Below are 15,134 nucleotides of genomic sequence, written 5' to 3' on the forward strand. Positions count from 1 at the left end.
TAAGTCCTCTTTCATACCATTACTTTGGCAAAACAAAAGGTGGCAATTAACAAAGCACACGAAATGGGGCAACGTTTTCGGTTATTACAAACTGAGAAACTGCCATAACAGCTCAAACATACGGGCTCTTACCAAAGTATGTCCTGTCTCGGTCGTTTACCATTTATGACTGTTTATCTTATTTTGGGGGATGCCCCTCCTTCCTTCATGGCAAATACAACGTAAGAGTTTTTGATGTATAACGTCGAGCACGAATCCAGAAAACATTCCAATGTACGCTGCTCAATAGCCGAAAAGCCATGAAATATGAGACATACGTCGGACACTTGGTGTTCACGACCACTAGGGGGAGTATGTGCTAGGTACGATTATTATCAATAACTCCAACGCAAGACTGGAATACTTGTAAGTTGAAAATTATCGACGCACATCCTTGGTGACGATTTGCTTTGTTTTGAGATATAGTATTAGCGCAATAAATACATGCAATATTCTATGGATCAACATATGTATAAGTGCTGGCTGATGCAGAGGGATGGCATATATGTCGTTCTGCAGCGTCTTCAGAAGAAAATCTCGACTGTTCACGAGGAAGACTTCTACAAGAATGAGGTTTTGAATTTAAGAACGCTTTACCATTGCAGGTGTAGTGGCACGCTCTTTCGTCACCAGTTGGCTCGCTGTATGCTAGCGCAGCGTTGCAAGCGGGAGCTGACAACAACAGTTAACATGCTCATCACACCGAGTGTGCGTGTGGGAGAATATCAGACGAATCAGGGACGAATGTGATAAAAGAAATAAATAGAAACTAATAAAATAAAGTTCAACAGGACAGAACGGAACAGAGGTGAAGAATGGAAAGAAAGTATGTGGAGAAAACCAGAGGATGATAATAATGTGAGGTGGTGTGGGAGGGGTATGGGGGCATGACCGGTGTACGCACGTTTTGGAATGAACCAACTGGTGATGACAAACGTACGGATGTGGAAAACTCCGAAACAAAATAACCATATAGAAAGGACAAGGCTGGTAACTACGTATTAACTGATAGCCAGTGTCCAGTTGAAACTGTTAGGATTTTTACGTATTTCCACCTGTAGTGTTTAGTGCGGGTAAGAGATCGAACATCTTGGAACACGCCATAAGGACCCGACGATACGGCGTGCTCAGCTATTGCTGACTTTGTCCGGCTAGTTGAGACGGATATTTCTCAGGTGTTCCTTAAAGCGAGTCCCAATGGACCGGCATGTTTGACCAATATATAATGTACCTTACCGCAAGTACAGGGAACTTTGTACACACTAGGGTGTAAAAGCGGGGACAATTTATCCTTGCTTTCGCCTAGACTGTGAGCAATTTAGTGACGGTGCCAAACAGGGTTTTATGTTAGATCATCCGTGCAGTTAGAGGCGCGCAACTGTGCCCTTGTCCCCAGGATATAGTGGGTTCGAACCCCACTGTCGGGAGCCTTGAACATGGGTTTCCGTGGTTTCCCATTTTCACACCAGGCAAATGCTGGGGCTGTTCCACAAATAAGGCCAAGGCCGCTTCCTTCCCCCTCTTAGGCCTTTCCCATCCCATCGTCACCTATATGTGTCGATGTGACGTAAAGCAAAGTGTAAGAATATATATCTGGAAAACACCTTGAAGGAGGAAAGAAAGGTCTTGAGTAAACTTTTGGGCCCAGAGAAAAAATAAGAAGTGTATAGACTCAAATCACGCAAAGTCCGATTGAAAAAACTCAATAGAGCATATTGAAGAACGCGTGATATCTACAACAAGAAATGCATGTCCATACATATAAAAATCAATCATTATAATACGGTGATTAAACCTGAAGTGCTGCATGCAAGTTAAATCTTGGTACTTAATAACAAAGGCGATCTGGAAAACATCTTGAAGGAGAAAAGGAAGGTCTTGAGGAAACTTCTGAGCCCAGAGAAAAAAGAAGTGTATAGACTCAAATCACGCAAAGCTACGGAAAGACTTTCCAACCTTGCCGCAGACATCACGAAACGAAAACTGAAATTCTGTAGACTAACCCACAAAATTTTGAGATATACTGAACAATTGAAGAGCATACCATGGACACAAGATGTTAAAAATGATCTGGAAGAAGCCCAGAAACATGGACAGAAACATTTACCAACAGAAGATAAATAGATGGGTAGTAAAGCCAGAAAATGATATCCCTAAAAGTTCGGGGACTAAGTGGTCAGAGGAAAGAAAACAGACACACAGTGAAATATGGTCTGTTTGAAAGGCGAATCATAAATGTAATGTGTGATCCAACAGGGTACATACCCAAATAGTAACAATAATAATTTACGTTACTTTTAATATTCACATTATATTTACAGCGAGTACCCTCATCAAAATCTTTCGGCCCACTGTATACATAGTGACATTTTGAAAAATACACTGAAGAAAATGAAAATTGCAACACCCACAAAGAGTGATGCCACGAGTGTTCGGTTGTGATTCGATGGTTACACTTTCAGGTCCCTCCGACCACAAGTTTGGACAACAATCAATACAGGATGTGTCCACCACGAGCTGCAATCGTCTAGGCATGGAGTCAATAAGGCGCTGGATCGCCTCCTGAGGAATTGTGGCCCATGCTTGCTGTACTGCACGGGTCAGTTGTTCCAGAGTTGTGGGTGGCTGAGGACGGTTGGCCAGTTGTCGACCCATCATGTCCCACACATGCTCAATAGGACTGAGGTCCGGGGATCTGGCAGGCCATTCTAAGGTTGTGATGTCGTGAGGAGCTTCTCTGCAGATGCGTGCAGTGTGAACTCGGGCATTGTCCTGCTGAAACATCCCATTAGCAATGTTCGCTATCATAGGGACAACCACTGGATTGAGTACCCTATCAACGTACTGTCGAGCAGTCATAGTGCCCTCAACAAGCACTGATTGTGATTTCACATTAAAGCCAATAGCTCTCCAGACCATAATGCTTGGTGTTGGCCCTGTATGCCTCTCGACAATAAGATCTGGGCGGCCCCTCTCACCGGTACGTCAGCGCACATGATTCCGGCGATCACTGCGGGCAAGACAGAAGCGCGATTCATCACTAAAGACGACTCTATGCACATCGTCGACCCACGTCAATCTTTCTCGGCACCAGGCCAGCCTTACACATCGCTGTTGTGGGGCCAATGGAACACCTTCTGCAGGGACACGGGCTCGTAAGCCAGATGCACGCAGGCGATTACCAACTGTTTGTTGTGTAAGGTGGAGTGCCACAGCTGCTCGAATGTGCCCTGCTGTTGCATGGGATTCCATCCGGGCCATCCGAATGATGCGGCGATCCTCTCTCACAGTTGTCTGTCGCGCTGGGCCTGTGCCAGGTCTACGAGTGTGGGTACCTTCATTTGACCACTGCTGCCATACACGTTGTACGGTAGATGCCTGTCGACCAACACGTGCAGCGACAGTCCTTAGCGATAATCCAGCCTCAACAGTCCAATTATCCGAGCCCTCTTAAACGGCGACAGTTGTTGATAGCGTACTCTTCTCTGACGCCGAGGCATGTTTGACGGGGAACACTTCACTGCACAGACTGCAAGTCAACTACGCTACACCAGAGTCCGTATACTGGAGTTGATTCCTCCGCGACCAATCACGTGGGGAGACCTGTAGCAACAATCCAATGGGTCTGAAACTTTGATCATTTAAATACTTACATGGCATCGTTCCATATCTTGAAAATCAACACAAACGACCAATGCCTTCATGGTGTCGCAATTTCCATTTTCTTAAGTGTATATCAATATTTTAACATTGGGTTCCACCTTAGTAGAAAATTCACATTTATAAGTAAATTGCAGTTCAGTTTTCGATGAGCGGAACATGGCGCTCCATAAACGGAACATCAATAATGGAAGTTTTCTGTCTAAAATCAATGAAAGAAAGCAACGAGAGATCAATCTTTACAGTTACTCTGTCAATTACCTCATAAAAGTAGAGGAATAGTTTGCACTGCGATCGCCCGAAAGCGAACTCCTCGATGTCTCGTAAGTCGCTCTCATCTTGTTCCGCATGCAGAACTTTGAGGTCAACTCGTTAACGCCAAAATGGTTGAAACGAGACGGACATGTGATGGGGTTCTGAAGGAGCACCAAATTACTGCGTAACCATCGTTACCATCGAGTAAGAACATGAATTGCTCAATTCCTAAATCAGTGTTCACGAAGTTCACTGTGTCCCTACCGACGACTCAACGAGAAGAGTGGACATCATAGCCAGCAATAAGAATGAGAATAGAACGATGGTGTTGGATCCTACCATTCGCTTCGAGAAGGACCTGTAATAAGCTCAGGATGTTATCTGGAAAAACAAGCGATTTATACGCTATGTCTGCCAAGTGTAATATTCCACTTGAATTCTCAGAGGCCCCCTGTTTGGACCCAGAGGTACCTTGCCGAGGAACACAGCCACTACCCCCCAAAATTTGGAAATTCCGTTCCATGAAGTATAATATTCCTCTCGGATTCTCACAGGCCCCCTGTTTGGACCCAGAGGTACCTTGCCGAGGAACACAGCCATAACACTCCAAAATTTGAAAATTCCGTTCCATGACGTTGAAAACATTCTTACTACAGATCGTGAGAGATTCTCTGTACATTATAGATTTTCATTTATATCTTAAATCGTAATCTGTCTGACGATGAATTTTCCAGCGTATGTCATTACTATAATTATACAGGCTAAGGTAGCGGGCCGATATTTCGTCCCCGTAGCAGATCTGGACTTGTAGAAATTCATATATATTGTGGACAAGGCTAGAAATTGGTGTATATATTACTGAATATATCCTCCACTTATGAGCAAGTTGCAATGAACCTGGTATAACGTGACGTAGTCAATATTTGACATAAACACTGTAGAAACTAAAGTACCAAAATGCGTTCTTAACTTCGTCCTCCACCAAATTTATGAGAAGTACACTTAATCTTAATATTTTTCCCTTTTTAACCTTACCAAACACTATCCCTATAATGAATTATTTTAAGGTTTTTTATATAAATATTTTGTTGGTATTCTTTTTAACATAGTCTGTCAGAGTTGCTCGTATATGGAATTCCATTATCTTGTCCCTCACTGCCTTAATAGCCTTTTGCATAGTCTCCTTATCCCACTGCTTGCGTTTTCCCATCTGAAAATAATAATAAATTTAATTTAAATGAAAGAGGACGAAATTACGAACATTGCCTGATTTATTATAATGGCTGGTACAGTAACTCGTGCCAACCACCTCGCTGTAGCGATTACACGCCAGGAACTACACCACACGACTGAAATGCAGTCCTGTTCGTAATTTGAATGCTGCACTAACTCAGTTCAGCATGAAAACTGGATCATCCTTGTAGACAGAAACTAAACGTGGTGCACACAACGGGATGACGCTACGCGTGTGTCAATCGTGCAAACTGGAAATCCCTAGGGAGACGAAATTAGGAGCGGGGACGGAATTTCGAGCCCCTACCTTACTAGTTTTTCTTTACTCTACATTATGTATTCCGGACATTTATTGTCACCCTTACTGGGCAAGCGATGATTTCGTTCTAATAAATCTCACCTACCATATTTTAATAGGAATATCGTTCGTATTTTGACTTATAAACAATTATTTAAGAGTAGTAGTAATTATAGTAAGTGAATATTGTCTCCTCACTTGCTGGTTATCTATGACTGAAGGAGAGAGCAGTATTCTATTATTACATGTATTTATTCTCACTGCTCCTTCATCTTGTATGTCGTTATTAACTAAAGCATGTTCCTTTTCATGTGAAGCAAAGAGTTGCAAGATGTGTCAGAATGTGAAGAAGAAGAAGACGGGGATTGACCAACACTGCGAAACGTTCTGTGGCGACCCACGTAAGTAATTAGGCTTTACAGAAGCTCCAAATGACATAGAATTTCGTAACTCCTGATAAACCGCAATTTATATCTGATATGGTATTCAGTGACAAGAAATGTGCATTTGATGAAATACGTGGATTTGGACTGTATTAATAAAAATGATATTTTAAATTCCAAACAGTTGCTGGCCATCCGTGATTGCAGGAGAAGAATACTTCATTATCCTCCTATTTCCTGGTATGGTTCTTTTATGTCGCATATCTTTAATAAGATTTGAATGTTCTGTTCCATGTGAAGCATTACTTTGTTGGACGTGTAGGGAGAGAAAAGGAAAGGACTGCAGTCAGGAATGTGGTGAGTACCAAAGCGAAGCCGCTTATTTAAAACAGTTTTACCAAAGTTGTAAAACAAATAGAATATACTGAAACTCTGATAAACTATTTGCCATTAAGGACAAAAAACGCCAATGTGACAGGAATTCGGGGTGTGTATAGGCCGAATCAATGAAACGTTAAAGGATTAGTACTATTATTATTATTTTGGCGTAGGGATGTGGCGACCCTATCGCCCAGTGGAAAATCACTGCAATCAGCTATCGAGTATTGGCGGGGAAAAAATTAACGTTTGCGGGGTATGGAGGAAATGCCTACTCCCAGTCCTGAACAACTAGGATGAAATAAGACAGAAAGCCTTCTTCACAATTTCATCTCTCATTTCCACATTTGTGAATAACACCTAGAATTGTAACTCGAGGTTAGCTCAATGCCGCAAAATAACAGCCAGAGAACATCATGAGGCAAACACATATCATATTTCATTTATCACCTTTCCAGATCATATCTGGAATTGCAATTGATCATTGGTCACACAATCAACCTAATATGGGAAGTCTTCTATTGAAAAAATCTTCCGGTTTGGACAGCTATATAATCTTCCGAACGAAGACACTATTTGGATACGGCATCCTTTGCCTGATATCTTAATTTTTCGAAGTGCCGGAACCGTTCCATTTTTCCCTCTGATTTGCGTTATATAGAGGATGGTTGCCTAGTTGTAGGGCCTACTTCCTCTTAAAGCAATAATCACCACCACCACCATCTCTCGTAAATTTCTCCAAATCCTTTCCTCTCTCTTCGACATCGTTCTTCACCACATCGGTCCATTTTTCTTTGGGTCTGCTCACTGGCCTTTTTCCTTTTACCTCTCTTTCAAACTCTCTTCTTGCACTCATCCTTCTTACGTGGCCAAACCACTTAAATCTTGCTTCTGGATCCTCTGTAGTAGGGAGTCTCCTATTCCACCTCCTGCCGAACATTTTCATTCCTGAACTTGTCCTCCCTGGTATTCTGTATCATGATACGTAGGGTTGTGTCTAACGAAATTCAGTCTTTCTATTTCTGTCCTGGTGTATATATCAACCAAATACTGATTAGGGAGACTGCGATTGCGTAAGGTGTAGTTTTCTTGACCCACTCTCCCCATGACTCGGTAAGAGTAAATATCTGACATAGCAACCGTTTCCTTAAGAGGGTCTTTAGAATATGGTTCTAACTGTAGGTATGCTAATGTAGTATGCATCTTCTCCTCGGCAGAACGTGGGAATACATACATACATACATACATACATACATACATACATACATACATACATACATACATACATACATACATACATACATACATACATACATACATACATAATCATTATAGACGGTAATGACTTTCAGCGCTCAGTCTGCAAGCCTCTGTGAATTTACTAAGCGTCGCCACAACCCTCTATTTGCAAATAGTGCTGTGGCCTCATTTAATTCTATACCCCTTATCTTTAAATCGTTAGACACTGAGTCTAACCATCGTCGTCTTTGTCTCTCTCTACTTCTCTTACCCTCCATAGCAGAGTCCATTATTCTCCTAGGTAACCTGTCCCCCTCCAATCGCCTCACATGACCCCACCACCGAAGCCGGTTTATGAGCACGGCTTCATCCATCGAGTTTATTCCTAAGTTAGCCTTTATTTCCTCATTCCGAGTAACCTCCTGCCTTTGTTCCCATCTATTTGTACCAGCAATCATTCTCTCTACTTTCATGCATGTTACTTATGAATAAGATATCCTGAGTTCACCAAGCTTTCGCTCCCGTAAAGCAAAGTTGGTCTGAAAACTGACCTATGTAAAGATAGTTTCGTCCGGGAGCTGACTTCCTTCTTGCAGAACACTGTTGATCGCAACTGCGAGCTCACTACATTAGCTACACTACAACTTGATCCAATCTCACTTAATATATTCCCATCCTGGCAGAACACAAACCTAAATACTTAAAATTATCTACCTGTTCCAGCTTTGTATCACCAATCTGTCATTCAATTCAGTTTATTTTCTAACCTACTGACATCAAGTCAGTAATCGAAAGGCCAGACTGCTTACTACATTTCCACCTAACTGAATCTCTCCCTTCCACTTTATACATTTCAGTAGATGATCCATGTAAAGTACGAACAACAAAGGTGAATGATTACAACTTGTCTAACCCCTGTGAGTGCCCTGAACCAAGAACTTATTCTACCATCAATTTTCACTGCAGCCCAAAAGCCAACTTAAACGCCTTTGAATGATATTAATAATCTACCCTTAATTCCAAAGTCTCCCAGTATGGCGAAAATCTTTTCCCTCGGTAGCTTTCTCTAGATCTACGAAACATGAACACAACTGTCTATTCCTCTCGTAACATTTTTCAATTACCTGGCGCATACTGAAAATCTGATCCTGACAGCCCCTCTGTGGTCTGAAACCACGCTGGATTTCATCCACCTTCCTCTGAGCCACTGATCGCACCCTCCCTTTCAAGATACCAGTGAATACTTTGCCTGGTATACTAATCAATGCGATACCTCCTTGTTCAAATAATTCGATTTTCTTTTATAGTAGCCAATGTTATTTTGCCAAAAGACCTAAATCTAGGCCGGAAGCTGAATTTTGAAATACTTTCTTTTAAGTGTTCCTCAAATGAAAACGATTCAGCTTTCTAGTTCTTTTTGATCTAGATATTTCCTGCAGGCTGATTTGTCTTTTATATACTGTATGTGACTCTAACTATACCTTAAGTCGAAAAATCGCATTTGTGGTTTATTTTCCATTTTGATAATAGATTGCGTTCATTTTAGTGGAAAGCAGAGGGCTCTAGCTTGAAAACACATCACTTTGTATAACTTTGAAGTTGTTAGATAGAATTTCTTAAATTTCGAAGAAATCGATTTGAAAATGGGTATAGTACTCCAATAATATATTAAGGATTTAAGAAAATCGGACTGTTTCACCAGATAAAGGAATATCACCTTTGCGTATTCAAATAATTTTCACAAATATTTAGGAGTTCTATTCTACGGAAATAAATATGTAAACATGCTCAAAATTTGAAAAAGTTGAAAAAGGAAGTTTTCAATCTTGTGGCGCTCATACACAGCTGATAACCAATTAATGTTTAATGATTATTACATTAGTAAACTAATGTTAAATTTTCATTGCGACTTAAGGTACGATTTTGCTAGACTGCACAGCTTGATTACAAGGTTATTTTGAAAACTTTTGCATATTGTCACATCACTCTCACTCCTGTTATCATGTAATTCAAGGATCAGCGTAACAGATGGCACTCGAATCTAAAAATCGATATGTCTCCCTCTTCCCGACTTCTTCCGCCGTAGCGTACAATTTTTTGACGCGACTTAAGGTTTGGTTTCCTGGAGGGAGAGTGTTACATGTAGAGATTATATTTCAATTAGTCCTTTGTAGCATATTTTATTAGGAATATATTTAGTGCTTCGAATTATCAATAACTGTTTCATACATTGATTGCAGTAAGTTAATATTTTCTCTCCAGTTCATGGTGACCCATGACAAAGGGAGAATGATATTCTATCATTGCCAGGTTTTTCTCCTCTGCATATCATTTTTATCTAAGGAATGTTTTGTTCCATGCGAAGAAAAGCCATGTGAAGAGTGTAGGAATAAGAGGAAGAGGTCGGATCCAAATGTCTGCAGAACGTTGTGTGGAGAGCAGCCGCCAGACGGACCGGCCAAAGGACGGCGTAAGTAAAGGTGTTTTACAGAATTCGTGAATTACATAGAATTTCCCAAAATCTTGATCAACCGTAACATACATCTGACTTGATATTCAATGACAAGAGTAGTTACTTTTGGAGAGTTCTGAAGCCACCTCCTCCTCAGGCGCTTGGGAGAGTCCTCCACCTCACGGAATGTGCTGACTAACAGTGAATGCTTCAACTCACATGACCTCACTTGAAAAGTAGGGCGGTTGACTAAGAGCGCGCCCTTAACCTCACATCACGCAACGCTGGTTACGTTTCCAGAAATAATCTCACAGATCATGGATTCGACCGCAGGCCTAAGGGCGTTAACCTTACGGACCTAATGTAAGTTTGATGCCGAGGCTAACCGCATAAGGCTTGACTTTACGGCTTAACCTCACGCTGACCAAGCGTTAACCTAACCGGATGCCCTCCACTACAACCTGTCGAAAAACGTGCAAGCTTAACCTCACGCTGGCCAGGGCAAGGGCTACCGGTTAGGTTAACACACTTAGCCATTAAAATCATGTAACTTCAAGCCTGTACTCTTATGCGGTTAGCCTCGGCATCGACCTGGGGTCGAACTCGCCAACCGGCCTACTTTTCAAGTGAGGTCATGTGCGTTTAAGCATGCACTCTTAGTCAGCACATTCCGTCAGGCGGAGGCCTCTCTCACGGGCCTGAGGAGGAGGTAGTTCCGGAAATCTCCATAAGTAACTACTGACAATAACTGAGTATCTAACGGATACAGATTTTAACAACAAACATGATTGCTGAAATTTTCAAGGTATTTAATTCCATTATTATTATTATTATTATTATTAAATAATAATAATAATTAATAATAATAATTAGTCGGAACGATTACTAGTAAACACATAGGGGGGCAAGAAACCTATCTCAGTATATTCACAGGATAAAGTTGACAGTTTTTATTAAGCACTGAGTGACATTATAGTCAGGGTCAACAGCAACGAGAAAATTGTGATAATAGGTGATTTCAGTGGGAGAGTTGGAAAAAGAACTGAAGGATACGAAAAGGTGGTGGAAGCTATGGAAGATATGGAGCTAATAGGAACTGGAAGCGTTTAGTGGACTTCTGCCTCAGTATGGGATTAGCAGTTACAAACACAATCCTCAAGCATAAGGCTATTCACCACTACACATGGGAGGATAGGGGCATCAGATCCATAATAGACTAGTATATATCATAACCGAAGTGAATTCAGAAAATCTGAAAGGAATGTGTGGGTATACCGGAGAAATTTTGGTGATACAGACCACTATCTGTTATGTAGTGTACTGAGTATATCTAGGCCTAGGATAGATATACTGGAATCGGTCTCCAAACTAATCAGAGTAGAGAATTTCTAGGACGATAAAATTAGATAGAAGAACATGCATGCGAAAGCGAAAAGTTCGAAACATTAGACAGTAAGCAGGTTCAGAGAATGGGTGGCATACAAGAATGATGCAATACACAGCAAGGGAATGTCTAGGAATATCTGTCTATAAAGATGGGAAAAAGGGACAATCTTGTTGAAATGATGAAGTGAGTACAGCCGTCAAAAGAAGACGTATCAGAAATTACTTCAAACAAGGGCTGATGCAGACAGGGAATTGTACGTAGATGGAAGAAACAGAGCGAATCAAATACTTTGTTGAATACAAAAGGAAGTCATGGGAAGATTTTGGTAATAACCACGAAATGCTAAGTCAAGTGGTAGATAAAACTTTCTGGACAGTAAAAAATTCAAAAGGGAGGGAAAAAAGAAATGAATAGTTTTGCATAAATCAGGAGAACCCATAGTCGATCAGAGATAATCACTGGACAGATGGAAGGAATAGTTTGAACTTCTTTTCAGCATAAAAGGATATGCATATGTTGACTTAGCGGACAACCGAGGTAATGAGGCGGGGGGTAGGGGTGGTGATTGATGTTTTTGAAACCACCCTTGAAGAACGGGAATGAGTGGAAGAGATGAACTGGTGAAATATAGTGGGAGGGCAGGGTTACAATAGCTTCTCAGAATAATAATAATAGCAGGGATTATTAATAAGGTACCTTCTGATTCCTCCTCTGCGAACCAAGTGACCTAGTCGGGATGGCGAGGACCAAAATAACGAATGGTTCATCGATAGGTGGGTAGCGGTCTTTCAGAAGTTGCTAATATGGTCTTGCAATAATGTTTAACATGGCTTAGCTGTATAAATACTACTACATGGCTGAAAGCAACGGGAAACTACTGCCGTAACTAACTCCCGAGAACATGCAGCTATCTCTGTATGAATGATATACTGATGATGGGTACCTTCCGGGTAAAATATTTCGGTGGTAAAGTCATCTCCCATTCAGATCACCGGGTGTGGATAACACAGGAAGGGGCGATCATCAGGAACATGAATACTGCCATTCTTCGAGTCGGAGCTTGTAATGTTAAGAGTTTGAATCGTTCCGGTACGTTAGAGAATATGAAGAGGGAAATGAATGGGTGTAGTTAGCGTAAGTGAAATACTTTGGCAGGAAGTGCAGGCTTTTTTTTCCTCAGGGAATACAGAATCATTATGGAATCAAACATGGGAAATGCAGGAATTGGTTTAACAATGAATAAGAAAGTAGGGCAGCGGGTAAGCTACTATGACCAGCATATGGAACGGATTATTGTTTCAAAATAGACACCAAGTCAATGCCCACCACAATAGTGTAGATCTATATACCTACCGGTACTAGTTCAGCAAATGAAGAAATCGAAATGATATAGACATATGAAGAGAAGAAGAATACAATATGAAAAAAGCGAGGATTTAATTTTCATGGGAGACTGGAATGCAGTGATAGACCAAGGAAGACAGAGTAATGCCGTTGGAGAATTAGGACTGGGACGAAGGAATGAAAGAGGAAGTCGGCTGGTTGAATTCTACACTCATCATAATTTAGTCCCGGCTAATACTCGGTTAAAACACAACAGACGACGGCTGTCACTTGGACGAGACCTGGAGACGGAGGAATATATCAAAATAATAGACTTCATTATGATGAGGCAGAGATTCAGAAATCAGGTGATTTTCTAAGTGTTTATGTATATGTCTTTGAATTAAGGGCGGCTTCGTACACCTATTTGATAACCCCCAGACCATTTTCACATTTTATGCACGTATTATGCAACTTACCCGTGAGGTTGTGTAGCGTCCGTAGGCCTTAAACCTTCGGTTAGCTGTTTAACAGCTCGCTCAGGACCGTTTAACTGTTAACCGTAGTAAAAGGTCATAAATTTCAAAACCGGGCTTGTTGAAACATAACCATGGTAAGTTTACCACAGTTAAATCGTAACCGAGGTCGACATACCCGGATATGTTCCGTCATAAACGTATGCCACTTCACATGAGTGAGTAAGCATTTCATTCAGATCGACAATTTCTACAACCATCTTCTAAAATATAAAAATCTTGACATCGAGTTCTGACTTAAATATTGTCATTAATTTACATGTTATTTTTCTGCCTAAAGAATTCTCCAAATAAATGAATGCTGCGCTACTTTCCAGCTTAAACTCGACGCTTTTCCGTAAGGGTTTCTTTCGTATTATTTTTAGAATATGATTGGCAATTGTACTGTTGCAGATGGGCTGCTCAATTGTGTGTCTTGTAACGGCATCAATGAAAATGAATGCAATATTCCTTTTGAACATCAGGAGAGGTTCGAAACAAGATGCGATGACAGTTGCTGGATGTTAGAAATTGAAAACAAGGGACCTCAAGTATCTTTAGAAGGTAAGTTAAAAGAATATTGCTATTCTGCTCTGGAAAGATATAACTTATAATAATAATAATAATAATAATAATAATAATAATAATAATAATAATAATAATAATAATAATAATAATAATAAGTAAGAAACGTTCAATTTTAATAGTTTCTTCGCGAATTATTCCTCTTGACACGGCACACTGTTGACAGTAAAATAATCGTGTTGTAATAGACTCTGTTGATGCCACCCTATCCTGCGGTAAACTTTTTATTTCGACACAACTACTACATCCTACATATACTGTAATCTGTTTGTTATATTTATACCTTGCTCTATCCCACCGTTCTTACCACCTTCACTTCCCTCAAAAACCAACTGAGCAATAGTAAGTTACACCTGCCAGAGCTATGTGTACGATATAATAGGGAATGTTTACAGCCATAAGGCTCAGCTTGACGTAAACGTGAGAAGCAGGGGTCAAGTTGTGGCCTCCCGAGTGGCAGAATGGTCCTTTCGGAGAATTGCCGCAAAAGTTGGACGTGCTGCGTCAGTTGTGCAACGATGCTGGTTGCAATGGTCACGTGAAAATTATCACACCCGTAGGCGAGGTTCTAGACGTCCACGCAGTACAGACGTCCGCCAAGGTCGTCGTATTGTAAGGGCAGCAATGGTAGATCGTACAGCGACTGCAACACAGATAAGAGGGTTTGTGAACCCAGAAGTGTCAACACGAACTGTTGCCAACCGCTTACTAGCAGTGGGACTACGGGCAAGCACATCTCTAGACAGTCTTCCACTCACGCTACAGATTGGACGTGCACAGCTCGACTGGTGCCATCAGAGGATCACTTGGAAGATGGAACGGTGGGCTATAGTCTTCAGCAATGAAACCAGATTCTGCCTGCACAAAACTGATGGTCGTTTGCTCGTACGACGTAGACCTGGCGAGCGCTGTCTCGTCGAGTGCGTTCGTCCAAGATACACTGGCTCCACCGCAGGCCTTATGATCTGGGATGCGATTAGCTTCAACCCTTGTTCACCTTTGGTATTTGTGGTGGGAACGCTGACCAGTGTTCGGTATGTGCAAAATGTTGTAAGACCCGTTCTTTGCCATTCTTGCAACAGGGAGGTGATGAGTTGTTCCAACAGGATAACGCTCGCCCATATACTGCGCGTGAAACTCTACTAGCTCGGCAAGACGTGCAGAAACTTCCCTGGCCAGCACGATCTCCGGACTTGTCTCCCATCGAGCACATGTGGGATATGATGGGACGACAACTGACAGGTGTGACTCGTCAAACCACAACTTTTGCAGAAGTACATGAACAGGTCGAGCAGGCGTGGAATAATGTATCCCAAGACGGTATTCGCCATCTGTATGATCGAATGGATGTCAGAATCAGCGCTGATTTGTCACCCGTGGAGGAAAA

At 41.5% G+C, this 15,134-nt stretch overlaps 1 long non-coding RNA gene across 1 annotated transcript; it reads left to right on the forward strand.

Annotated features, from left to right (window-relative positions):
• The first annotated feature begins 6,095 nt into the window (after positions 1-6,095).
• Positions 6,096-13,720, forward strand: LOC136881835 (uncharacterized). Its single transcript, XR_011018755.1, has 3 exons — positions 6,096-6,225; positions 9,851-9,955; positions 13,577-13,720. It is a non-coding gene; the product is annotated as an uncharacterized lncRNA (long non-coding RNA).
• The last annotated feature ends 1,414 nt before the right edge of the window (positions 13,721-15,134 follow it).

Source organism: Anabrus simplex, chromosome 10 (assembly GCF_040414725.1).
Source record: "Anabrus simplex isolate iqAnaSimp1 chromosome 10, ASM4041472v1, whole genome shotgun sequence".
Classification (NCBI taxonomy): Eukaryota; Metazoa; Arthropoda; class Insecta; order Orthoptera; family Tettigoniidae; genus Anabrus; species Anabrus simplex.